Here is a 494-nt window from a genome sequence, read left to right as displayed (position 1 = left end):
CCGGGCTTCCGGGCTTTGGGGAGGGAGACCACACCATTCCATCAGGGGCCTTCCAGGTACAAGAGTTAGGTAAGAGGGCAATGAAGCCAAAAACAGCCCCCATGAGCAAGCCAACCAATGCCTGAAGAGAGCCTTTGTTTGATACTACACCAATCAGAATAAGCCAACTAGCCCTGTTACCTTTGTAAAAGTATATAAGATGTATGCTTCTTAGACTCGGGGTTGCCTCTTCCTATTTGGATGAGCAACCCCACGTACGTTGGATCAATAAAGCTCATGTTATTGCAGCGATCCTTTGTCAAGCTGTGCTTTAGGGGCAGCACAGAGACTAAGACTCTGAGACGACATCACCATAAGGGAACAGAATGGATCCCTGAAGTCTTACAGTGGCTTCCTCAAATGGCACATACCACATACACTAGCAAGGTATCTGAGACGACATCACCATAGGGAACAGAATGGAGCCCTGAAGTCTTACAGTGGCTTCCTCAAAT

The sequence above is a fragment of the Mastomys coucha genome, unplaced genomic scaffold, assembly GCF_008632895.1.
Source record: "Mastomys coucha isolate ucsf_1 unplaced genomic scaffold, UCSF_Mcou_1 pScaffold2, whole genome shotgun sequence".
NCBI classification, from domain to species: Eukaryota; Metazoa; Chordata; class Mammalia; order Rodentia; family Muridae; genus Mastomys; species Mastomys coucha.
Note: the sequence above shows the minus strand (reverse complement) of the source record.